The sequence below is a fragment of the Gastrolobium bilobum genome, unplaced genomic scaffold, assembly GCF_033153095.1.
Source record: "Gastrolobium bilobum isolate Gb01-03AN ecotype WA unplaced genomic scaffold, APGP_CSIRO_Gbil_v1 utg7507, whole genome shotgun sequence".
Classification (NCBI taxonomy): domain Eukaryota; kingdom Viridiplantae; phylum Streptophyta; class Magnoliopsida; order Fabales; family Fabaceae; genus Gastrolobium; species Gastrolobium bilobum.
This window is the reverse complement of record NW_026895874.1, coordinates 29,508-57,323: the sequence shown is the minus strand read 5'-3', so window position 1 is coordinate 57,323 and position 27,816 is coordinate 29,508. Positions and strand designations below refer to the sequence as shown.

General features: G+C 39.3%; 1 pseudogene; it reads right to left on the bottom strand.

Annotated features, from left to right (window-relative positions):
- Positions 1-11,784: 11,784 nt before the first annotated feature.
- On the bottom strand, positions 11,785-14,557 carry LOC133296554 (uncharacterized; annotated as a pseudogene).
- Between the last annotated feature and the right edge of the window lie 13,259 nt (positions 14,558-27,816).

The window sequence follows — 27,816 nt, the reverse complement described above, 5'->3', positions numbered from 1 at the left end:
TACATTCTGGTTGCAGTAGATTACGTCTCTAAGTGGGTAGAAGTTGCTGCCCTTCTTACTGATGATGCTCGGGTGGTTATAGCGTTCCTAAAAAGAAATATATTTGTCCGATATGGAGTACCTCGAGCAATCATAAGTGACAGAGGAACTCACTTTGACAACAGACAAGTGGAATACGTGTTGGCTAAATGTGGAGTGAAACACAAGATTGTCACACCATATCATCCGCAAACAAGTAGTCAAGTGGAGATATCCAACCGAGAGCTAAAGCGAATATTGGAGAAGACGGTTGGAAGTTCAAGAAAAGACTGGTCCAAGAAGCTTGATGATGCATTGTGGGCATACCGAACTGCATTTAAGACGCCAATCGGAATGTCTCCTTTCCAGTTAATGTTTGGGAAGGCCTGTCACTTACCAGTGGAATTGGAACATAAAGCTTTATGGACAATAAAGTACCTCAACTTTGATTCCAAGACCGCAGCTGAGAAAAGGCTTCTGCAACTGGATGAACTAGACGAGTTCAGACTCTCTGCGTACGAAAGTGCCAGCCTTTACAAAGAGAAGACAAAGAAGTGGCACGACAAAAAGATCATGCCTCGAGACTTCAAGGTAGGGAATCAGGTATTACTTTTTAACTCTCGTCTTCGTCTCTTCCCTAGAAAACTTAAGTCCCGATGGTCGGGACCGTTCATCGTAAGGAACACGAAATCATATAGAGCAGCGGAGATCAGTCCGCTGGATTCTGATAGGAGCTTCACAGTGAATGGTCAATGGCTGAAACTATACATCGGAGGAAAAATTGACAGGGGAACAACCATCGTTGCCCTCGTAGAGGTAAAGTAAGTCAGGTATGTCAGGCTCGTGACGTTAAACAAAGCGCTACTAGGGAGGAAACCCTAGAATTTAATGTTTTCAATACCTTTAAGTCAATTAAATCAAGAAAATACAAAAAAAAAATTAGATAGTTAGTTAAGGTAATCATAAATGAGGAGTTTTGAGTCACGAATTGCACGCTCGAGCGCACACATGGCCGCTCGAGCGCGTGCATCCAGGGAACAAGAGAAATTCTGGGCACGTTACACGCTTGAGCGCCCAAATGATCGCTCAAGCGCCCAACATGAGAGTCACAGGGGTGTCTCCCTGCCACAACGCGCTCAAGCGCTCACTAGCATGCCCAGGCGTGCTCAAAGAGGGAAAATAGAATTCGAACAGCATGCTCGAGCGCCCACTTGGCCGCTCGAGCACACTGCAGCGGTTCCAGAATTTTGGCTTTAAATGCCCCTCTCTCTCTCAGTTTCCCTCCCCCTACACTACTCACTCTCACCACACTTTTCTCTCTCTTATATATTTTTTTTTAATTCTGCTTCTTACTCCCTTTTTCGTTTAAGTTTGCTAGTTCAATCGATCATCATCTACAAGGTATGCATCTCTTCCTATTTCAATGATAAATTTTCTGAAAATTGAAACTACTTTCTCCTTCTCATGAGATGAAATCTGAAATTTAGGGTTCTTGCAATTTCTAAAAGGATTTTTGTGAATTTATGTATGCTGATAGAAATTGGAGAATAAGAAGTCATGATTCTCACACATGCATCATTCTCTTACATTCATGGCATATTCACAAGCACCATATGCTAAAGTGCATCACTTCATGGTAGTGCATTTTAACTGTTCGATAAAATGCTTGAATACAAACTCCTAAACATCATCATGGTTAACCGAACAAGCATGCAATGTTAAAACATGGAGATAGTTGTAATTGAATGTAGTTCACCATAAAATAGCTCCAATCAAAGGGGATGCATCAATTTAGAAAGCTTTCATTGTTACAATCATATATTTTGAATGCATAATCAAGGTGATGAAGTCACCTCCTTAGAACATTATTGCAAGTTTTGGTGATTATGATTGAATTATTTCCATGTGAAGCATGTTGTACACCAATTCTGGGAATGCTTGGTAAAACCAAAAAGTTTATTGATTGTCAAAATTTTCCATGATGACACTATACCTTACTACTAAATTTGGGAATTTTCAACTTGCAATATATCTTGACTTGGAAATACTTTTTTGAGTTTCATGATGTCAGGAAGGGTAAAAAGAAAAAGAGGCACCAAGCAAACTGATGCCGGTTCAAGTTCTCAACCTCCAGTAGTGAATGTGCAACAGTTCAAATCTTCGGCTCATGAGCAACGGTTCCATTCTCACATCTTGGGCAAAGTTGTATGCAAGGAGAGAACCCTCGAACTCACCATGGGCCAACATCCCGATTTCTACAACATTATTACTAGGAGGGGTTGGAGGAACTTCTGCACCTTGCCAGTGGTGACTAGGGAGGATATCTGCAGGTAATTCTTTGCTAATGCTTATGAGGAGCAAGAAGAAGGAGTAGAGAGGCAGTATGTGAGCTTCGTGAGGGGGAAAGAAATCCATTATGACTCCTTCTCCATTCAGAACCTACTGAAGACAGCTTATTGTGACAGGACATCTGTCACCACTTGTGCATATCGGAACAAGAACCATACACTGGAAGATGCTGACGATGAATTGGAGGCTGCAAAGCCCATATTGGAGTACATCACCAACCCAAGTGAGAAGTGGGATATGACAAAGGACGGGCGTCCTAAGAGAGTATGGCTGATGAAACTGAATAACCCAGCTAAGGTATGGTTCCACTTCATGGTCAGCAATATTACTCCCTCTTCTAACCACACTGAGGTGATAGTAAAACGGGCAGTGTTGTTGTGGGCCATTATGACTGAGAGGCCCATAGATCTGCCCAGGATCCTCTCTGAGATCTTATATGACATAGCCCACAAAACGAGTAAGAAGGCATCCATTGGCCATAGCTCTCTGATAGAGTACATGTGCAAAGAAGCAGGGGTAGAGATTCCCATAACAGGTGGAAGAGAGATTACCCCGTTGCCAAAAATTGATGCAAAGTGGATTTCGGATAAGTTAAAGGAAGTTGTGGAAGAAGACGGTTCCATAGCAGAGGCAGCTCAGGCGGGCAGAGGCAGCTCAGGCGGGCAGAAGGAGGAGAGTTAGACGTGCACCAGCCCAGACAGATGGGGCTTCAGGTTCAGCTGCTGCGGGATCAGTAGAGAGTCGACTGACTGCTCTTGAGACGCAAATGGGATTCATCTGGCGCAGGAACCGACATATGCATAGGCAGCAGCTCGCTTATCAGACACACATTATGCGTTACCTCAGCATTACGCAGCCAGATGGACTTCCAGCCTACCAGCCAGAGCCTTATGATGGCTCAGAGGAGGAGGATGCTTTTGATGCCGCACAGCGAGGAGCGAGCACAATTCCGGCTACTGATGGCCAGGACGATGATGCGGAGGATGGCGAGGACACCGTTATGCGACCAGCCATAGTGAGAGATACAGAGGACGAGGAGATGGATGACTGAACACCGTGACCATTTTATATGCTTTATTTCAGTTTTATTTTATTTTGGATTATTATGTTTATGTTGTTTTGGTATGAGATAACCCTGTGTTGCAGTATGATATTTCAACACTGTTGACCGATAGTTTTTATGATGCTGTTTCACGAGGAATCGACTAGTTTTTTAAAACTATCTACGCGATTTTTTTTTTAGATTTAAATTTAGTTGCTGAGGACAACAACATTTAAATCTGGGAATGGAAATGCGCGTATGTCATCAGCTGGAATGCTAATTGACCAAAGGAACTTCATGAGTATACACGGAATATTCGGTTAGTACAGGGAACCATCTCAACTTTAAATTTTTCCTTGCAATTTGAATTTTTGATTTTTTTTAGAGTTTTAATTAATAAAAACCCCAAGCCACTGTTTTGTGAATTTTTTTAGTTTTCTCAGTGTTTTTAACTGATTCAGAGCATGATGATGACTTCAATTTTTCATAATAAGCATCAATATATGATTTTCATGATTTGTTGAATACTTTCATTAAGGATGAGATTGTTAAGATTTAGAATAGAGGAATTACTGCGCATTCATAGCCGTGAGGTTTTTGAGCCTATACAGAAATTTTTTTATTGAGTGTGCATCCCACTGTATGAAAGACTCTAGAACTTGCTTTGTTTCTTGCTTGAATTAGTATGCGATATATTTTATAGATATGATTGAGGCATGTTCTTTCTTTAAACTAGATGGCCAAATAGCCAACCCTTGCTGATATTCCTTAGTTAACCCCTTTGAGCCTAGGCCTGTTTATTCTTTGAAAACCTATGAAGATGACTAAAGCCACTTTCCACATACTCTCCTCACCTTAATTGAGATTGAAATTTCAGATTAAATTGAGACAAAAGTGCTAATTATTAATGATATAAATTGTGGAAGTACAAGAAAAAAGACAAAAGCCAAGGAAGTAAGGTTGAGTGGAATGAGAAAGAAAGAAATAAAGAAAAGAAAAAATCCTCAGGAAGCAAGAAGTGAGAAGAAAGAAAGAAAAATTGTTCTGAGGAAGAGAACGACAAACAAGAGAAAGTTCAAAAGAAAAAGAAGAAGAATGGACCGAAAAGAAGAAAGAAAGTGTTTACAAAAAGTAAACAAGTGCATAAGTTCCTCTTCGAAATCTGAATTTTAATCTTGTAGCTCCTTCTTTAAATTTTCCTTCCTTAAGCCAGGCCAAGTTATAACCCAAGAAAGACCTCTTGATCTTTGAGATACGTCACAATACTTTGGAAAGCGAGAATATAAGCAAGCCTATGGTTGATTCGGTGGGAAACGAGTGAAACACTAACCCTTCAGACAATTGAGCATAAGTGAACTGAAATCCTAGTGAGGGAATGTTTCAGTAAAATTTCGCTTCTTCCTGATCTTAATAATTTTGTTGCATTTTTTTTCTGATGAATTATGAATCTTATGATTGATGCTGCAATTTTTATAGTCTGAATGCTCTGATATTCTAAAATTCCTTCCATCCAAATTCCATGCTTCTGAGAATCCTAATTCCTACCTCCTTAATCTTATTTTAGTTGATTGCTGAGGACAGCAATATTCAAATCTGAGAATGTTTGATAAACCATTGGTTTACCATGTTTTTAGGTTAAATTATACAAGAATTATGTAGTAGAATGCATGGAATTCAAGGTTTTAAGACATTTAAGTCATAAGATAGGAAATTGAGCTGACGTTTTGATAATATTTGCGTTTTGAAGGTAAAACCACAAGAAATGGTGCTAAAAGTGCTAAAGAAATCATGACGAAGAAGTAGCGGTTCAATATGGACCAAGGGAAGCCAAAATCATACAAGTTAGGAGCCAGAAAAGCACGCTCAAGCGTACATATGCACGCTCAAGCACCACAGAAGACATAATTCCAGACTCGAGGAGCACGCTCGAGCGCCCAGAAGCACGCTCGAGCACGTGAGGGCAGGCAGAACAGCAAATTGCAGGCATAATAGCACGCTTGAGCGCCTAAGTACGTTCCTGACAGCAAAGATTTGCTAAGATTTAATGAAGATTTGCCAGATTGCGACATCCGGAACCAAAACGGAAACAAATCAAACCGGATTTAAAGGGAGTCATGGAAGATTGAAGCGGGATTATAAAGCTCAAATCTATCAACCGATCTATGAGATATTAATTGCAAAAAGGAAGCAATTGAAGAATCAATTACAAATCTGATAAGGATTCGTTGAGAGATACAATGAAGATACAACTCCAATGGCTATAAATAAAGAGCTTGGGAGCAGACCAAAAACCAATTCACAAGTCCAGAGCATTACACCAAGACAGAAGGAGGGATCCTGTTGCAGAGCGCTGGAACACTGAAGAACCAAGTCAACATCACATCAATGGAGGCTTGGGGTTCTCTTTTCTTTACTATTTTTTTAAATTCAGTATGCTAGAGTAGTCTTTTATGTAGTTAAGGGTAGATGGAACCCAATTGAATCGTTATGTTTATGAATTAAATTGTCTCTCAATCCTGTTCTTTTTATAATTGAATAAATTATCTGTCTTTAATGCTTTCTATGAGTTTGTTCCTTATAGAATGATTTTGGGGAATTGTATGACAATAGGGATGTTGGTGCATGAACCCTGACCTGATAATTTATCATAATCCTTGTCATCTAGGAATAGGCATAGGGTAATTATGCAATCTTTAAATTCTTGATCTTAATGCATGTTTTCTTGGGGAATAATTGGGGAACTAGAGTTCTTTCAAGATTACATAGATTTATGGTAACAAGGAATTGAGCCGTAATTAAACTAGATAGAATTGATTGGCAATATATTAAGAAATGGATTCTTGGCTATTTAATTCATAACAGATTGAGGATATTGGGGGAAGTCGAAACCTTAACTACGCTTGTTTTAAATTCTTAACAAACAACATCTTCATTCATTCTTTAAATTCTGAATTTTCTTGATTGCATGCTTTTACTTGTTTTTAATTTGAAGTTCTTTGAACAACCATTCTCTCAAACTCAACTTTTGATTGTCCAACTAAGACGCGATTAGCGAACTAGTGCTTGAAGTTTCTGATCCTCATGGGAACGATCTCGTACTCCGGTACACCTTATTACTTTCACGATCGGTGCACTTGCCGAATCGCAACAATTAGATATGATTAGATTACTTCCTATATGTAAATATTCTTTTTGGATTAGATCTGGGCTTCTCTATATATTGTAACTCTTTGTATTAGATTAATACACAACACATTATTTTATATTCAAGTTGGTACCATAGCTCTTTTTTTAGGGACCCTCGCTTTTGCTTAAAACTTCGTTCTCGCATTAAAACCTAAGCCCACTGCTTAGGAATCCTCTTTTCTTTGTTGTGCGTCCTTCCGGCAAGCCATACAGGGCTGTAAGCTCCCTTAGAATAATTTCCGAACGCGCCAGTACCTCCGACAGCCACCAGAACCGCCGTCCAGCACTGTTCAGGCCACCGGAGAAGTTTTTCGGTGAGTTTTCGAACCAAACCACCCGTGATCAAGAGCATCTCCTCCCGGCGACCAAGTCTGTGGAAGTCCGACCACCATCGCAGCCATCACGCGCCGTCTTTCTCCTCTGCGCGTGGTGCTCACGCGCCACCTTCTGCCAGCGCGTGTGCACTGTTCCGGTGGTATGTTTCGGCCGTTCTTGGACAGACAAGCTCGTCCTCTCCTCTCTTTTCCAGATCTGTGATTGGATCTTTGTGGGTCTCACTATTTGTGCGCGCCTCTTCTTGATTTGTGATCAGGTTCGTTCCTATTTACTCGGTTTATATCCTTGTGATTTAATATAATGGCAGCAACTTCTCCTGTTCATTTGGAGGTCAATTCTCCCTCTCGTCCTGTCAAAAGTTCTCCTAATATCATCTTCACCAATGTTGGGCCCATTACCTCTTCAAAATTGAAGGGTTCTATTAATTACAAGAACTGGGTCACCTCTGTTCGAGTTTGGTTCTTTGGACAGGGACATGGGAACCATCTCACGACTAAATCTACTGATATTCCTAAGGAAGAAAATTCTGATTGGGAAAGGATTGTCAACCAGCTTCTCAGTATCCTTTGGCAGTCTATTGATCCAGTCGTCTTGGATATCTTCTATTCTTTTTAAACTTGCACTGAAGTGTGAGAGGAAGCAAAACACCTCTACACTAATGATGTCCAGCAACTCTATTCCATCATGTCTCAGTTTATGGATCTGTGCAAATCATCTGACACTCAGATGGAGACATATGTTGGCAAAAGTCGATCTTTGATGCAGGATATTTGGATATGTTGCCATACCCTACTGATGCTTCTGCATATCGAAAACAGGTGGAACGTCTCTTTATGGTTGCCACACTTTCTGGTCTCCCCGAAGAATATGATAATGTCCGGGATACTATCTTGACTAGTGGGGATCCTGATCTATCAATGACATATCAGCGTCTTCTGAATCTTAATAAGAAATCTACTCCTGCATCGTCTGCTATCGTTGATTCCACTGCTCTAGTTTCCCGTACTGACTTTCGCGGGAACATTACAGGTGGACGTGGTCGTGGTAGAAGCCAAGGAGGACGTGGCCAACGACCTCGTTGTCGCTATTGTCAGCAACTTGGTCATTATGAGGATTGTTGCTACACAAAGTATCCTCACCTGCGACCTTCTCATGCTGCTAATATAGCTCAATCAGATACTGCTTCAAATGGTACAGTCTCTCTCTCCTCTGAAGACTATGCAGCACTCCAGACCCTTCTCAGGAAGGTCTCTCCTCAGTCTCAGGCCTCTACTTCAGAAACTGGTAATCCTATTGCTTGTGTTTCTCATTCTGCATCACTTGGTCCTTGGATATTTGACTCAGGTGCTACTGATCACCTCTGTGGTAATAAGAAACTCTTTTCATCTCTTACATATTCTGACAATTTACCCTCTTTTACTCTTACTGATGGCACTAAAGCTCCTGTTCATGGGATTGGACAAATTTGTCCAACCTCCTCATTGACCTTGACATCAGTCTATTACATTCCTGATATCCCTTATAACTTAATCTCTTTTAGTAAATTGATCAACTCTTTTAATTGTATTGTTACCTTCTCAAACCATTCTGTTTCTGTGCAGGATCTGGGTACGGGGAAGACGATTGGAGTGGGCTGTGAGTCACGAGGTCTGTTCTACCTGGTTGTGCAGAGTCCTTCAGTTGCTTGTTCTCTCACAGAATCTCCACAACTCATTCACAGTCGCCTCGGTCATCCTAGTATTTCAAAATTGCAGAAGATGGTTCCTCTTTTATCTGGTCTTCAGACTTTAGATTGTCAGTCCTGTCAGCAAGGGAAGCACATACGCTCTCGAGTCAATAAACGAGCTGATGCTCCTTTTTCAATTATTCATTCAGATATTTGGGGTCCAAGTCGTAGTGTGTCTGTTTTAGGGTTTTGATATTTTGTTACCTTTATTGATGATTTTTCACATTGTACTTGGATTTATTTAATAAAAAACCGTTCTAAGTTATTTTCTATTTATCAAAAAATTTCTGCTGAAATTCACACTCAATTTGGTGCTTCTATTCGTATTTTACGTAGTGACAATGCTAAAGAATATGTTTCTGTTGACTTTTCTAATTTCTTAGCCACACTGGGTACTTTACACCAAACTACTTGTCCTAACACTCCACAACAAAATGGAGTAACTGAACGTAAAAATAGACATCTCATTGAGACTGCACGGACTCTTCTTATTCACATGCATGTTCCTCTTCATTTCTGGGCCGATGCAATCCTTGTCTCTTGTTTTCTCATCAACCGTATGCCTTCATCTGTGATTAATAATGTCATTCCTTATAACTTGTTGCTTTCAGATGTTCGCCTCTATTCTCTATCCCCACATGTCTTTGGTTGTAGCTGTTTTGTTCGTGATCTCACTCCTGGTAAGGACAAGTTAAAATCCAAAGCCTTTAAATGTATTTTTCTTGGTTATTGTCGTCTTCAAAGGGGTTATCGTTGTTATTCTCCCGATCTTAAGCGTTACTTTGTTTCCGCTTATGTCACTTTTCTTGATCAACAACCCCTTAATTCTATCCCATCTCAATTGCCACAGGTTGATCATGTTCTTCCTGTTCCTTTTCTTGACTTGTCTTTGCCAGCTACAGGTACTTCTATTCCAGATAAGCAACCTATTGCTTCCATACCTGAGGACCGTCCTCTTCTCACATATCAGCATTGCAAAACTGTGCCTCCTGTCGACTCGACTCTTGCTGACTCATCGCCCACTGCAGTTGATTTTTCCCCTCCGGCTCCTTCACCATAGGCTCTTCCTATTGCTCAAAGAAAAGGTACACGTACTACTCGTAACCCTTATCCTCTTTATACCTTTTTGAGCTATGACTGTCTTTCTCCTCCTCATTTCACCTTTGTTTCTAGTCTTTCTTCTGTTTCTATTCCTAAGACCACAGGTGAAGCACTTTCCCATCCAGGGTGGCGCTAAGCGATGCTTGATGAGATGACTGCACTTCATTCCAATGGCACTTGAGACCTTGTTTCTGCTCCTCCAGAGAAGTCTATAGTTGGTTGTCGTTGGGTGTTTACTGTGAAAGTTGGACCTGATGGCCATGTCGATCGACTCAAGGCACGCCTAGTTGCAAAAGGGTTTTACTCAAATTGCCGGCCTTGATTATAGAGATACATTCTCTCTGGTCGCTAAGATGGCGTCAATTCGCCTATTTCTTGCTCTTGCTGTTGTTCGACACTGGTCATTCCTTCAACTTGACATCAAAAATGTCTTTCTTCATAGTGATTTACAAGAAGAAGTTTACATGGAGCAACCACCTGGTTTTGTTGCTCAGGGGGAGTCTGGGAAGGTGTGTCATCTTCGCAAATCCTTATATGGTCTCAAGCATTCTCCTCGGGCATAGTTCAGTCGCTTTAGTTCTATTGTTCAAGCGTTTGGCTTAGTCCGCAGTAAAGTTGACCATTCTGTATTTTATAGGATCACATCTCCTGATAAGTGCATCTATTTTTTAGTCTATGTTGATGACATCATTCTCGCCAGAAGTGATCAAGCTGGAATTCGTCAGTTAAAACAACATTTATTCAGTCAGTTTCAAACAAAGGACCTTGGGAAGCTGCGTTACTTCTTAGGAATTGAGGTGGCACAATCTAGACAAGGCATTTCTATCTGTCAAAGGAAGTATGCCTTGGATATCCTAGAAGAGACTGGTATGTTGGGGTGTAAACCAATTGATACACCCATGGATCCCAATGTCAGGTTATTGCCCGGACAGGGGGAGCCGTTATCTGATCCTGGTCGTTATCAGAGGCTAATTGGGAAGCTCAATTATCTTACTGTGACTAGGCCAGACATTTCTTTCGCTGTTAGTACGGCTAGTCAGTTCCTTTATTCCCCTTGTGATTCTCATTGGGATGCTACTGTGAGGATTCTCTGATACATCAAAGGAGCATCAGGAAAAGGTTTGCTGTATTCGGATCAAGGAAATATAAAAATTTGTGGCTATTCAGATGCTGATTGGGCAAGATCACCCTGAGACAGGCGCTCTACTTCTGGTTATTATGTCTTCTTTGGAGGAAACTTAATTTCTTGGAAGAGCAAGAAACAACCTGTTGTTGCTCGGTCTAGTGCAGAAGCTGAGTATCGTGCAATGGCAATTACTACATGTGAGTTAATCTGGTTAAAGCAGTTGATTTAGGAGCTTCATCTTTGTGAACAGAAACAACCCATGACACTCATTTGTGATAATCAAGTTGCGCTATATATATATATCCTCTAATCCTGTATTTCATGAAAGAACCAAACATATAGAGATTGATTGTCACTTCATTCGAGAAAGGATTAAGTCAGGAAAAATTAAGACAACTTTTGTCAACTCTAATGATCAATTAACGGAAGTCTTCACTAAAGCTCTTAGAGATCCTCGGGTTGAATACATTTGTAGCAAGCTTGGTGCTCACAATATATACGCACCAGCTTGAGGGGAAGTGTTAGAATATATATGATTAGATTACTTCCTATCAGTAAATATTCTTTTTGGATTATATCTGGGCTTCTCACTTAAGCCCATTAGGGTTTCTATATATTGTAACTCTTTGTATGAGATTAATACACAACACATTATTTTATATTCAAGTGTTTTCTTGGGCCGCAGAACCTTCTTGTTGGACTTTCTCTTGTTGGATTGGACTATCTCTGATCCTTCTTCTCTTGTAACTTTTAGGATATGGTTCCACTGCTGGCCCATCATAAAACTTTGGAGTCTTTCTTGCCTCTTGAAGCAAAAAGGAACTTGATCAGAAAATAACACCTTCCATCTCCTGATAAATGTAAGGAAAACATATAAGTAAAATAACAAAATTTAAAGATCTAAAACAAAGATTTTTCATTGACGAAGTTAATTCTGAACTCGTACTTCCGGCATTGAGAATCAGTGCGAGGAGGCACATCTTCAGCAACCTTAGACCAACAGAATCTATGCTTGACAATTGCAGCTTCTAATCTTAAATCCTCCTCCGTAGTCCATCCACCCCATTTCAAAGAAGGGTCCAAACTATTGAGGTATTTGTCCCTTCACTGAGATTGGGTCCTTCCAGGAACAAATTTAGCTACTTGAATCCATTTCCGTCCAAAAAGCATGACTACTACTGTTAAGCGTTCATCCTCCTCTGGAGTAAAGCTCCTTTTCCTCTTAGGATAAAGATATTTTTTCCATCTATTTGAGCACTGCGTTCCAGTCTGCCTTTCTAAAACAGAAGCAACAGACTGCCAATCTTGCTCACCAAAATATGCTACAGCAGAACAAAGTTGAGCATATTCTTCCTCAGTCCATTCACTATTTAGCATGGAAGGATTTAAGCTCCTTTGATATCGTGCGAAGCATTGAAATGAAGTCTTGTTTGTGGCCGCCTATTATTCAGCAATTTCAATCCAGTTCCCAAGGCCCTTATCTTGAACAATACTCAAAAGAGACATATCCTCTTCCCTAGTCCATGGGTCTTACACTTGCTTGATCAAGGGATCTTCAAAATTCAACCACCTGTGAACGTAAACCATTTAAAAAATAAGAGAAACATAAGTATGAGAATCCAGCCATACATACACATAGACATTATTCTACAGTCTACAGTACATTCAAGAAATAAGTGTCACAGACATCTGCGATGACAATCATCACAGACATATTAAGAACCACCATTTTAAAAATCATGTCATGTACATGCCCACCTGCATGATCTATGTTGATCTCGAACTCTTATTGAGATCCAAAAATGGTAAACTGTCTGTGATGATGATCGTTATAGATGTCTGCAGCGCCAGGGGGAAGATATTCTTCACAGAAAGGCAGTAAACATGAAACAATAGTCAAAGAATTATGGGGAAGAGACCAAGAATATGACACACTATGATAATGAAGTAGCTAAAAACACATCTACTGTGCATATGAAGACACATGTTGACCTGCAATAAGATGATGATACTGGTAGAACATTTTAATACCCAACCTGAATTAAACAGTTACGTGTAGAAATTACATTATTCCATCCTAACCAGGATCCTATCTAAAGAGATTGCCAGTTTGTTTTCAATATGAACCTCACATGTACTCAAGATATAAACAAACCCCCCTCCCCCCCGCGGCAAACCCAAAAAAGAAAAAAAGAAAAAAGAAAAAAAGAAAAGAAAGAGTAAACAGCCTTAAATGGGTACTAAATTATAGTGCTATCATCTTTTCTTTCACCGACTTCAAACTCAATGTTAGGGTCTTGTACCTCATTACGCATATAAAATAACATTGCAAAATGTTCAATCCACATTATCTCAATAATGCAGAGTCAATGTAGTTCTTCTAGGAAAAAATATGATATGAGCATGAATATAGCACAATAACAGAAACATAAAACACAAAACTTTATCGTAAAACAAGAACCATCTTTTCATACATATCAATACAGAGAAAACAGAAGTTCATCAAATAGAAAATACATACCTTGATTCACATTCAGCACCAGTACGACCAGAAAGATGTGTGGAAGCCAACTGATCCCAATCAACTTTAGGTAAAAATTCTCTAATCCACTCTGGTGAAATTTCAAGAGCTTTAACAGATTCAGCTATGCTATCCAAGTCATTTGCACCTCCAAATGAAAACTCTGAACTGTCAATGAGATACATCAAGGAAAAAAATCAAACCACAATAGGGTTAAGGAACACAAAGGTCAAATGACACACTTAGTAATATACATAACACCAGAATAGACATTACCTTAATCTATCTAGTGAAATTTGATACACCATTTTTGGAATTGTTCCTTAATTCCCTTCCCAAGAATTTCCCTTTCCACAAATGACCATTTTTTCCGATCCAATGAAAGCGCAAATCTTTCCAAAACCATCTTATAAGCAGGGACAAGAGGATTTTCGTCTGGGCCATAAGATATTTTTTTATGGCTCTGCCAAAATAAAAAAATAAATCAAGGATTGCCAATATTTGTTAGAGAGATACTAAGACCATGTTAAGTAAATAGATAATGATTACATCCTAAAAAAACTTGAACATGTTTTTTATTAATAAAAGCATAAACATACTAGCTTTTAGTCTTTGTACTCGTTTATAAAATTCTTATATTAGATTAAGCTACTACGTAAGATTGTTAAGCAAAAGATTCGAACCACTCAATCCCCCAAAGATAATACAAGAAACAGATAACAAGGACTGTATAGAGAGAGACATTCCTCTACATTCCAGTTCAAATGTTTCCTAACAGTAACACCAACTTCCTAGGCCATCATGCCCAAATGGGGACTTTCCCACGCATAAAACTGGTTTCTAGTCATGTTTCCCACGCATAAAACTGGACTTTACCAAAGACATAGTAATCGATTACTGAACTAGGTAACCGATTACCAAAGACATAGTAATCGATTACTGAACTAGGTAACCGATTACCAAAAGCATGGTAATCGATTACTGAACTAGGTAACCGATTACCAACGAAAAGTAATCGATTACCACGCGGGCAGAACAGAATTCTGCAGAATTTTTCTGCACAATCCGAGACCCCAAGGTCCAAGGTTCAGTTTTGGCACAAAACAGTGGTTCAACAACACTTAATATACATGGATTAACAACCTTTAACATTGTTAATCAAAGTTACCTCTTTTCATGGCATAAACAAGCTATTTTCATGAAATTTCAAAGGGAATGTTCAAGGTATACCTATAGGGTCCTTGAACTCAAAAAAAGAAGAGCCTTTAATGCTCAATGAAGTGCTCCAAGCCTTTGCGTGGTGCACGAAAATCACCACACAAAGGTAAGTTCTTTCCTTCAAAGCTTGGTTCTTTAAGCTCCAATGGAGGTGAGATGCACTCACACTCCCACATCCAAGGAGGCAGCCCCCAACACTCAGAAAAACAGCACCTTGAGCTCACAAGAACACTCTCCCCACTTCCCCAAAGCTTGTCACAAGCTCACCCAATGATGGAGAAAGGTTTTCAAGAAGAAAAGGTGGGAACTTTGGTGTAAAAATGGAGGAAAGCTCATTTGCAATGAGGAAGAAGGTGGAAACCAAGGGAATCAGATACTCACGTAAGAAGGTCTCAAAATCTGACCTAGAAGTGTGTGCCCCTTGTATTTATAGGCGCACTTGAGTTAATCGCGTAGTATTAGCGTTAATAGCGACGCTTATCATTTTAATCTCAAACTTCATATTCTGAACCTAGCCATTTTTCTAGGATTTGTCATATTTTTATATTAATTTTTGGCAACACTTTTTCGGTACGCGTTTTAACACTGACAATGTTAGTTCTGACATCAATTCTCATTATTTTGACTTCAAACTTGTTTTACAAGTCCTATGTACTATTCTAGGAATATTCATGCACTTATTATAATTTTTCAGGATACTTCACTGGTACGCATTTATACCGAGTAGCAGAACCGGTATTTGCACTTTTCGTCAGAAAAGCGACTTTCAGCATTATTACTCACTTACTATAATTATTAAAGCCTCATAATAATTATTAGGGTCAATTATGGAATTATTTCCTAATTTCACATAATTAATTGATTAACTTCCTTAATTAACGATGTGGGTTCTTACATTTTCCTAACTACATTCGTCGAAAACACTACGTCTCAATTTCTTGAGTTATATGTGGATATTGAGACATTAGAAGAACTATCAATATTGATTTGATGGTTGGATCTTAATAGTCAGTCACATTATGTATCATCGTCTGTACCACAGCCCACACAATCAACCGTTGAACATGGCAAAAAAAGCTACTATATGGTAGATGTTGAACCAGACAATGAAGAGCAAAAGGGAGATTAAGACACTTTGTTGGCAAATGACCATGATTAGAATGACAACGATGCAAGTGATGAACATCATGATAATCCCTTAAAATGTAAGACTAGTATCCCTATGTCTAATACCGCAGTTGTTCCACCATCATCAGGTTAGTTAGTGAGTTATATTATTAATTTATAATTTTTTATTAGTTATCGTGTTTTCGCATCTACCTTATTATGTGTGTAAATGCAGATGTTACACCATTTGGAACACAATTCCACACTATGATGATATTAATTGGGATTACCCAAACGAAGACGTATTGGACGTTGAAGGCTTAAGTCGTGGTCCGTGGACAAAAGGAGAGGAATATGGAGAGACATCTGTACAGGCATCTGGATCGGCACTTGTGGAGGCATATGTGGAGGGTACTAGTGAATGATGGCGTATGCCATAGTAGGCCATATGGGTGATCTATACACACCTCCACCGCGTGAACCAGGACGAGGTAACTCAAATGCCTTATGATCAATGCGAGGTTGTTATCGACCCAGTCTATGTCCTTATGTAACATAAGGCGGTATATCTAACTCAGGATCTGAGACATCTGCTAAGACTTTCTCCGGTATAGGGGGACCAGGCTCGGCAACCCGTCCAAACTCTCTAACAGCTAGTAGTAACTGGTCACATAACTGAATGACCTGGGCACAGTTGCATTGAGCGTCGGAATACAGAGAATGCATCCACCATATCACCTCAACCTCATCAATTTGTTAGTATATGGATGTCCTAGAGATAATCATTTGATTAGATTAGGACATATGTAAACCTTTTATATTGTCGCAAATAAATAAAAACACTCTTTATCCTGTTTCATATTTTATCTCAATATTATTGTTAATATTTTATATGAGTAACTGGATAAACCCCTTGGAATAGAACAGGTATCTCTTGAGTATCTGTGATGAGATCACGATCATGAGGATTCAAGGATACCACACGTTTATTCCTATTTTTATGTTCCTAATCTAGAGACACTGAGAGTGAGGATCAGTGATCTCGGGTAAGACTAGCACGACTTATCTACTTGTATTCGGATGCAAGGTAAAGACCTCATGAGCTACAGATATGGGGATGTCTTAGCTAAAGTCGTGGGTGGACCTATAAGGGTATAGCTCGCACTGAACAGACCCACAAATAGACTCTATGAGGAAATCTCACAGATAGTATCATTAGAGTAGTCTCTTTATATTTGGATATTTCTTTCCTTAGACCAGAAGTTACTACCTATACTGTGTTCTACAATGCATGCTTTGATTGTATACCTCGTCTGCCTGAAACATGGAGACTCATAGGTACACTGTTGGGCTTGTCCTGAAAGAGCACAGGGCTAGGGTGATAAGCTGAAGGAATTCGTCAAATCTCTGTGAGAGATTAGGTTATCTGTAAACTGGAGAAATCGGGATGACATTTACAGGGACTCGGGAATCTATGCATAGTAAAAGAGATCATAAGATGATCTGCCTTTAGAGTCAGTAGATTGAAGATTCCCTATTTCGAATAAAGCTTACCCTAAACCGCAAGGGTTGATACGTTTTCTTACCCTAGGTTTAATGGGAAGGTAACCGAGACGAAAGGAAATATATACGGCAACCAAATATGTGTAATAGGATGATCAAGTCATTAATCTAACTAGCTCTGGGGCAACAAAGCATTGCTAGTGCTCTGTGTTGTCATTAAATGGGTTGTGGACTTATTGGGCCCAAGCCCATTTATATCAGTGGCTATGTTGGACCTAATGGGTCACACAATAACACCTTATTGTCTTGATGATCTAGCATTAAAGGTATTGGGCCTAATAATGGTTGTTAGCCCAAGATGAAGTTTGGAAGCCCACCTATGAGGGAGAGGGCGCATGGTATGGTTAATGGGCTTGGATGGTCCAAGACATTGCTAATTAATTTAATTGGTTAAATTAATTATCAAATATTTAAATTTTGAATTTTGAATTTTGAAATTTGAAATTTGAATTTTGAATTTGAATTTTGAAATTCGATTTTTGAATTTGGAATTTGAAATTTGAAATTTAAAATTTGAAATTTAAATTTGAAATTTGAATTTGAATTTAGAATTTAAATGTTTGAACATTTGAATTTAAATGTTTGAACATTTGAATTTAAATGTTTGAACATTTGAATTTAAATGTTTGAATTCGAATTTGAATTGGCTATGAAAAGTTGTTTCATAACAAAAGGATAAGATGAGATCTTGTTGGAACAAATTTCTTGTATCAAGAGAAGATCTATGGAGATGTCCAAAGGCTGATTTGGGGCGCCACTTTGGTTGGAGATGAGTATCATCTTTATCAAACAAACAAGCTCCAATCAGATTTGGTTGTTGAGAGAATCAGTGAGCTAGTTGGTTCAAACTTGAATGCAACAGCTCAAAGTATCTGGACCTCTTTTGGGGCTGAATGGGGCGCATGAATAGGATGGTCATATGATGACCATTAGTTCAGAATCTTGACTAGATAGAGACCTAGTCTCATGAGGATTCAAAGGTAGGTTGTTGGGAATTTTGAATTGCAACAACTCCACCTTTTTCCCCTCTCTTGTGCGCCACTTTCATTGGTTTTTTAAGTGAAAATTCTGATTTGATTTCTTTTACTCTCTCACTCTCTTGTGCGCATACTAGGGGTAAGTTCTCCTTAAGGTTTTCAGAAAAAGGCCTAGCCAATTCTACTCTAATCCATTCCCCACTCTTGTGAAGTTTTCATGCTGAAGACTTCACTCTTCTAAACACATTTACCTAGCCTCCTTCTTCACCTTTTGAACGCATAGCAAGCCTCTTTGTGGTGGTCAATTGGTGGCTTGACAAGAAGAGTTCTTGCATCTTGACGTGGGTGGTGTGGATCAACGTTAGAGGGTTTGAACCCTTCAAACCTAACACTAATCGTCTTGGAGTTTTGAATTCACAAACAAAGGTAACATCATACTGTCATAAAGCATGATTCTTGATTGCATGTGTGATTCCGCATAAGAAAAATTTTGTTTTTCCCTCTCACATGTTACGGCCTTCAAGGCCATTTAACTTTCAAGTGGTATCAGAGCCCGGTCGCTTTACCATCGGCGGGTGATGGTATTTTGTTTGTGAAATTTATTTTCTCACGGTAAAAAATTACTTTAAAGAGGTTAAAGATAGATTCTTTGCATGTGGATATAAATTTCAATACTTTAAAATGTTAAAGATTGTTTTTTTATGAACTTTACTAATATGATTATAATGTTCATATATCTACGTGTATTCATGGTTCTGTTTCTTCATAATTCTTTTTGAAAGTTTTTAAAAGAAACATCTTTTTATAAAGGAATATGATTCTGCCATGAAGTGAATATTCAAATGCTTGGTTTTCTCCATGAATTGTTCATGATCATAGCATAAATTTTTGTGATAAAATTTCTTGTACATGTGATGTATGATTCGGCCATATTGTGATATGGTAGTGTGTATGGTTTAATTTTTGTATTCTTTGAGAAAGAATTTAAAAGGGTTTGAATCATGTATAATGATACAAGATTCGACCATTCTTGGAAAACTAGAAGTTTTTGAAATTTGATTATTGTTTTGATATTTTAATTGTTAAATTATCAAAATATAAGTGAGAAAATATTTGTTATGATATTTGATATCTTGTGCTTGCAAAGTTGTTTATCCTTTCAGGTGCAAAGAGGAAGGGGATGGTCATGGTGCCCGAAATTTGAATTTCAAATTTTTAAATTAATGTGTAATTTTGCTCTATTAGAGGTGTAATTTGAATTTCGAATTTTGTAATTTTTATTTGTCCCTCCAAAGATGTTTTGGAGTTTCTTTAATTATTTGTAATTAGAAAAATTAGGCTAGTGGCGTTTAGACGACAAGCAGCCGTGGCTTGAGAAGCAAGATGGACGAATGCGCGAGCACCATGACTATCTCAAATAAAAATGTTTTATATGTTGTATGCTTTGTACGACTAGTATGCATGAGATAGTATGTCGCGAATGTATGCTTATATGACTTAAGACGTCTAGTATGCATGAGTTGGACAAACCGCATTTGTATGTATTATTATGCGTGTCCAATTACGACTAGTGTAATCCGATAGATGTTTGACATAGGATACGACAAGCATGATAATTATACCTATGCGTTTGATGAGACTTAATAAACCCTAAATAAAAGGAACCCTTAAAAGGAATAAAATTATTAAGCATGATTACCTCCCACCACCAATATTACTCAAACCTCCTCTAAATAGTGGTGCTCCACAACTCAGTTGGGACCCACTGTTTCGTTGAGTAAGAGTAGTATTAGAAGTGTTAGACACTTAGGGTGCTGGTTAATGCTTAACTGAGGCATAAGTTGCAGGCTCAGCCGGGCTTATGTGCTTAGGGTAATAATGCTAGGTTGGTTACATGAGATGCACCACTAAGTGACAAGGAGTTGTCAACCTAATGTTTAGATAGGGTATGAGATACTGTTGATAAGGATCAACCCATTATTTAAATTAATCTTGCGGTCTCAGACGGGGGTTAAAATAAATAATCGCACTCTTAATCCCACTAAGGTAAAGTCTAAAAGTGGATTAACCCTAAGTCAAATGGTAAGGGTCATTGACTTAGATAAAATAGTGGGAGAGGAAAATTATTTAAAGTCTTTAATAATTTGTAACACGACAATATATATTAATTAATCTATCTTTACATTTTCAGTTTTTAGTATGACTAATCCACTGTCACTGCGCTCAATACTCGATACGAACAAACTGACTGGTCCTAATTTTATGGACTGGTATCGGAACGTCAGAAATGTTCTGCGGGCCGAAAAAGTTGCTTATGTCCTTGACACTGCTTTACCTATTGCGCCTAAGAAAGGGGAAGATGGGTTCGCGGAATTTGATTTCGAGGCCCACAAGCAACACATGGATGATAATGTGTTGGCTTGTTGCATCATGCTGGCATCCATGTCGCCTGAACTGCGTAAACAGCACGAGCATATGGATGCCCCCTCTATTATCCTACATCTCAGGGAGTTGTATGATATTAAAGGCAGACATGAGAGGTATGAGACCTTTAGGGAATTGTTCCTATGCAAGATGACTGAAGGCATGTGTTTTAACCACCATGTACTGAAGATGATAGCGCTCATTGAGAAGCTAGAGGGTCTAGGGTTCACAATGGATGTTGAATTAATTAATGACTTAGTTATAACACCACTTCCTCCTTCTTTCAGTGAATTCATAATGAATTATAACATGCATGGGATGCTTGTGAGCTTGCCAGAGTTGTTAAGTATGTTAACAACTGCTGAAATGTCTATCAAGAAGGATGAGACACAAGCTCTTCTGATTGGTGGGCCTGAAAGGGCCAAGGGTAAGGGCAAGGAGCCTGTGAAAGGCAACTCCCTTAAGCCCAAAGGAAATTTCAAAAGGAAGAAAGGCAAAAAGAAAGGTAAGAGTGCACCCAAGGACCAAAGCGATGTTGTGTGCTTCCATTATGCCAAAAGGGCCATTGGAAGAGGAATTGTCCAGACTACCTGAAGAGTGTGAAGGAGCATGGTGATGCTTCTACCTCAGGTATTCACATGATTGAGATAAATTATTCTTGTGCTAATCTGATTTCATGGGTATTGGATACCGGTTGTGGTTCTCATAATCTGCAATGTGTTGCAAGTGCTTAGGAGCCCTAGAAGATTGGAGAAGAACGAGGTGGACCTCCGCGTTGGTGATGGAGCAAGAGTTGCTGCTCATGCTGTTGGAGATACCGACCTCATTAGCCTACGGGCCTCTTATTGCATTTGAATAATTGTCTTTATGTTCCCGGCATTTCTAGAAACATTATTTCTATTTCTTGTTTAGAACAAGATGGTTTTGCTTTCACTATTAGGGATGGTACATTTTCTATCATTTTAAATGATATTATTTTTGGTACTGCTTCTTTAATAAATGGCTTGTATGTTTTGAAAATGGGAACTGAAGTGCTCAATGTAGATGTGAAACGACCTAGGATAGATAATCAATCCTATCTTTGGCACTGTAGACTAGGGCACATAAAATGAAACAAGATTGTCTAGGATTCATAGAGATGGATGCCTAGATCCCAAGGATTTGGAATCCTATGGACAATGTGAATCTTGTCTAGCTGGGAAAATGATTCGTCAAAAGCCCAAAGGGCTTGAGATTCATAGGGCTAGTGAGTTATTAGAACTCATTCACTCTGATGTATGTGGCCCAATGTCTATTAAGGCTAGAGGAGGATACTCCTATTTCATTACCTTTACGAATGAAGTAGAGAAACAGGGTGGCAAGACGGTTAAGTCACTGCGATCAGATCGTGATGGTGAATATCTGAGCCATGAGTTTCGGGATTATCTCAGAGAAAATGAAATTCTTCGCAGTTTACTGCACCTTACACACCACACCAATATGGTGTCTCAGAAAGAAGAAACAAGACCTTGTTAGACATGGTTAGGTCTATGATAAGTGAGACTCAACTTCCAAAATCATTTTGGGGATATGCCTTAGAAACAGCGGCATACCTTCTAAATAGGGCACCGTCTAAATCTGTTCAGACCACACCATATACGATATGAAATGGTAAGAGACCCAACCTGAGTTACCTCAGGGTATGGGGATTGCCGGCTTATGTCAAAGCGTTGGCATCAGACAAGCTTAGTGCTGAGAGTACTAAATGTCAATTTGTGGGGTATCCCAGAGGTTCTAAGGGATACTACTTTAAACACAAGGTGTTTGTGTCCAAGAATGCTGAGTTCCTTGAGAAGGATTTGATCTCTCAAGGAGCCAGTGGGAGTAAGATTGATCTTGAAGAAGTTCAAGGACCACAAGAACAGATTGAGGAACCCGAGTCTGCTCCGCAGGTGACGTTCTCCAGGAAAAAAGTAAACACACAACTCCGAAAAATAAACACACAAAAATAGGAAATGAAATCTTAATTGATCTAATAATTATTTATGAGGCTTAATAATCATAATAAGTGATTAAGTGTTGAAATCGCTTTTCGGAAGAAAAGTGCCGCAGGTGACGTTCTCATGATAATTACTAGAAAAATAAACACACAACTGGTAGGTCTACGAAAGGCTCAGAAAAATATGTCATTTGGGATTAAAATGCTAAGCGTAGCAATTAAAATCCACCTAGAATCAGAATTCTATACGTGACTTGGAGTGCACCTTGGCACTATGGTGTGAGGGAGAGTCACCTTTGGGAAGGGGTTTGTGGTGTTGTTCTGAGTTGTGACTGTGTGAGGGAGGTTTGGTTGCTGACTTGTTGGTGTTGGGTTGAGAGAAGCTTGGTCTTGGTTTTTGGAGGTCCAAGCAAAAGCCATCATCTTCCTTGAAGGATGATGGGCTGTGTTGACCAAGTCTCCATTCTGAGTTTTGAGCCTTGGTATGTTGTACCAACCTTTAACTTGAGTTTTAAGGCTTAAGGACCTTGATGCATCTAATGACTAAAAGATGATAACTTGAATGTTGAGCCATGATTAGGTGTTTAAAATCGGAATCTAAAATGAGGATTCTTCACGATGCATGCATTCTGTCGTGAAATATCCGGATATTTGTCGAACAAGGTATTGGATATCCGCATATGTGGTTTTTGGATATCCGGATATTGGATATCCGGATATGTGAATCTGGAATATCCGGATATTGCATATCCGGATATGGGTCCGGATATTGCATATCCGGATATGGTCTTTAAATATCCGGATATTCTGGGATTTCGCAGATAGCTGTGCTGTGTGTAAGTAGGCTATTGGGGGTTTGTGGACCCTAGTTTGATGAAGTTGAACTTCTGTATATATTGGTCTAAGCCAGCATGGGTTTAAGGGCTTGTGGCTTTGTTAGCTTTAAGACTTGAAGTGTTGTCTTTAATTTGTATGCATGTGGTACATGTTTATTGATTTATATTTGGTCCATATCAGATTGTGATCTGCTGTGATTGGACTTTGAGCTTGTGGCATTGGATAGCTAGCTTAGAGGTAAGCTTTCGTGTCCTCGGTTTAGCCATGTTGTGGTTCCACCATGTCCCATGATATGGTATATGCATGCTGTGTTACATGCTTTTGATGTTTTGGAAATGCTGTTGAGCTATTGTATGTTAGTTCCTTGTTGATATGCATGGAGGTGTTCCACCTATACGGTAAGCCTGAGTATGGAGAACATACAAGAGGGTGAGGCTGTGGGTGAGGTGCAAGCGGTGTTCCTTGTACTACATGTAGGGAATAGACGTATTCCTACATTTCTCTGGCCAGTAGATAGTGATTACACACATGCCATAGATATCTGTTGCACTACATGATAATGATATAAATGCTTTTTGAACTTATATTGCACATGTAAGTGAGCTTGGGGTGGAAGATTGTCTTACTGAGATTTCTAGTTTTGAGATCTCACCCCACGTTTGGGGAATGCTTATTTCAGGGTGGTAATGTTAAGACATCAGGCGGCAGGACGCCGGAGCAGAGTTAGATTGCTGTTATATTATGCTGCCTTGATTGGATGCTGGATTTGCATGCTGCTTTATGCTTATAGCTTCAGTTTATGTTCTGGAGCTTTATGTTGAGACTTGTTGTTTTCTATGTTTATTTGGTGAGCATGGGGATTGTCCATGACACATAGTATTGTTATGTCTTGAGTCTTTTGGAGTTGTAATAATGTATCAGGATATTGTCCGGATTACTTGATGTAATGTCGTGATTTAGATACACACTTTATCTATATATTGAGGTACTTCAGTAGATGTCTTATTGCAATTTACATACAGGCGATATTTTATGAAATTGATTAAGTAATCAAGTTGGTAATTGATAATGACGTCATAATTGAAAAGAAAAAGAATATTCCGCATTTTTAATTAAGCACCGCTTAATACGATGTAATGTTAATATTTCGAGTATACACGAGGTGTTACACATCCACCTGAGAGGTATGAGTTTGTGATTGAGAATCAGCAAACCATCGAGGATGATGAACCAAGTAACTACGAAGAGGCAGTCAAGGAATCTAAAATAGATTCGATGTATCTAAACAAGGTATGGACCTTGATTCCTAAACCGCAAGGAATAGTTCCTATCGGTAATAAATGGGTCTTTAAAAGAAAGACTGATGCAGATGGCAACGTTCAGACCTACAAAGCTAGGTTGGTGCCGAAAGTGTATCGTCAAAGACAAGGAGTTGACTATGATGAGATTTCCTCACCGGTTTCCATGATCAAATCTATTAGGATCATGCTTGCAATAGTAGCATGCATCAAGGAGTTGGAATATTAGTTTTGATGAATTCGTTAGGACTAATGGTTTCATCAAGAACAAGGATGAACCTTGTGTTTACAGGAAGGTTAGTGGGAGTAATGTTTTCTTCCTGGTGCTTTATGTAGATGACATATTACTTATAGGAAATGACATCCCCACATTACAAATAACGAAAGAGTGGCTTTCAGAAAGCTTCACCATGAAGGATTTTGGAGAAGCGACCTTTATACTTGGGATAAAAATCTATAGAGATAGATCCAATAGGCTGCTAGGTTTATCTCAATCCACGTATGTTGACAAGATGCTAAAGAGGTTTAGCATGGAAGGGTCGAAAAAGGGTTTTCTTTCCGTCAGCCATGGGGTACACCTGTCAAAGGCTATATGTCCTAAGTCACAGCCTGAGAAGGATCGCATGAGTGGAATTCCATACACTTTGGCTATTGGATCCATCATGTATGCCATGATATGTACGAGACCAGATGTCTCATATGCTTTGAGCATTACGAGCAGATACCAGTCTGACCCTGGAGAGGGTCACTGGACAGCAGTCAAGACCATCCTTAAATACTTAAGAAGAACTAAGGATGCGTTTCTGGTCTATGGTAGGGTTGATGAGTTTACAGTGAAAGGGTTCACTGATGCCAGCTTTCAAAGTGACAAAGATGACTGTAAGTCACAATCAGGTTCGTATTCACCTTAAATGGTGGGGCAGTATCTTGGAAAAGTTCCAAGCAGGAAACAAAAGCAGATTCAACGACAGAAGCTGAATACACAGCTGCTTCAGAAGCGGCTAAGGAGGCCGTGTGGATCAAGAAGTTCATATTTGAACTAAGGGTGGTTCCAAGCGTAGATGAGCCCATACAGTTGCTTTGCGAAAGCACTGGAGCCATTGCACAGTCAAAGGAACCTAGGACTCATCAAAGATCTAAACACGTGCTCTGCAGATATCACCTGATTAGAGTAATCATTGATAGGAAGGATGTAAAGATGGATTATGTTCCCACAGATAATAATCTAGCCGATTCTCTGACAAAGGCTGTTTCTCAGAGAAAACATGATAGTCATCATGAGGTTTTAGGTATACGACTTAGGTCAAATTGGCTCTAGGCCAAGTGGGAGCTTGTTAGTATATGGATGTCCTAGAGACAATTTTTTGATTAGATTAGGACATATGTGGACCTTTTATATTGTCGCAAATAAATAAAAGCACTCTTTATCCTGTTTCATATTTTGTATCAATATTATTGTTAATATTTTATATGAGTAACTGGATAAACCCATTGGAATAGAACAAGTATCTCTTGAGTATCTGTGATGAGATCACGATCATGAGGATTCAAGGATACCGCACGTTTATTCCTATTTTATGTTCCTAGTCTAGAGACACTGAGAATGAGGATCAGTGATCTCGGGTAAGACTAGCACGACTTATCTACTTGTATTTGGATACAAGGTAAAGACCTTAGGAATCTTTGTTTGAAGCTCCAAGGTGGATTAACCCGAGAAGGAAGTTCCTAGCGCGCACACACTGATCTGTAGAAAAGCTATGAAGCCTTGGGTAGTTGAAGCACAAGGGATCAGTTTGAGGCAAGAGAAACCAAGGAGTGAATTGCGGAAGAGGGCTTAGGACTAACAAATTTGATGGGTTTGAATCTTACCACATGAGACAAATTTGAAGGCTATAAGGGTGAAAGAAGCCAAGCAACAAAGTGTCAATGCACAAAGCTAAAAATGAAAGATGCAAGATGGACACTCGTTCCTTCAAGTCTTGTACACATGGGTGTGGATTCAGATCTGGCAAAGAATGAGAAAAGCAACTAGGCATTAGGAATCTTAGTTTGAAGCTCCAAGGTAGATTAACCGAGAAGGAAGTTCCTAGCGCGCACACACTGATCTGTCCAAAAGCTATGAAGCCTTGAGAAGTTGAAGCAGAAGGGATCACTTTAAGGCAAGAGAAACCAATGAGTGAATTGCGGAAAAGGGCTTAGGACTAACTAATTGGATGGGTTTGAATCTGACCACATGAGACAAATTTGAAGGCTATAAGGGTGAAAGAAGCCAAGCAACAAAGTGCCCATGCACAAAGCTGAAAATGAAAGATGCAAGTTGGACACTCTTTCCTTCAAGTCTTGTACACATGGGTGTGGATTCAGATATGGAAAAGCATGAGACAAGCAACTAGGCCTTAGGAATCTTAGTTTGAAGCTCCAAGGTGGATTAACCCGAGAAGGAAGTTCCTAGCGCGCACACACTGATCTGTCCAAAAGCTATGAAGACTTGAGAAGTTGAAGCACAATGGATCACTTTGAGGCAAGAGAAACCAAGGAGTGAATTGCGGAAGAGGGCTTAGGACTCAGAAATTTGATGGGTTTGAATCTTACCACATGACACAAATTTGAAGGCTATAAGGGTGAAAAAAGCCAAGCAACAAAGTGCCACTGCACAAAGCTAAAAGTGAAAGATGCAAGGTGGACACTCGTTCGTCTTGTACACATGGGTGTGGATTCAGATCTGGCAAAGCATAAGACAAGCAACTAGGCCATAGGAATCTTAGTTTGATGCTCCAAGGTGGATTAACCCGAGAAGGAAGTTCTTAGCGCGCACACATTGATCTGTCCAAAAGCTATGAAACCTTGAGAAGTTGAAGCACAAGGGATCAGTTTGAGGCAAAAGAAACCAAGGAGTGGATTGCGGAAGAGGGCTTTGGACTAACTAATTTGATGGGTTTGAATCTGTCCACATGAGACAAATTCGAAGGCTATAAGGGTGAAAGAAGCCAAGCAACAAAGTGCCAGTGC